Source organism: Alligator sinensis, unplaced genomic scaffold (genome assembly GCF_000455745.1).
Source record: "Alligator sinensis unplaced genomic scaffold, ASM45574v1 scaffold788_1, whole genome shotgun sequence".
Taxonomy (NCBI): domain Eukaryota; kingdom Metazoa; phylum Chordata; order Crocodylia; family Alligatoridae; genus Alligator; species Alligator sinensis.
Window position 1 is genome coordinate 2,181,416 of NW_005842140.1, and position 364 is coordinate 2,181,779.

The following is a 364-nucleotide window of genomic DNA, read 5'->3' on the forward strand; positions in this document are numbered from 1 at the left end:
CGGCGGGCCCCGGGGGGAGGGGGGAGCTGCTGAGCCCCCGACCCTACCGCCCGGCCGGCAAAGGCCAGGTGGGCGCAGCCCTCCCCTGCCGCCCGGGTGTGCGGGACGCTGTCCCCGCGGAGCCCGCCCGCCGGGGAGGGCCTGGGCTGCCCCGCTGCTCGGAGCCGGGAGCAGGGAGCCGAGCACGGATGCCCGCGAGGCCGGATCCGCGCTCGCCCCGCGCCTGCTCTCCCCGCCCCGTCGCTCGCCCTCTCTTGCCTTCGCATCCAGCAGTGGAGCAGCTACCGCCGCTCCCCTGGGCAGGAGCAGGGAGAGCTGCGAGCTTGCCCGTATGCCCACGTCCCCGGCCTCTGGTCACGGCGGG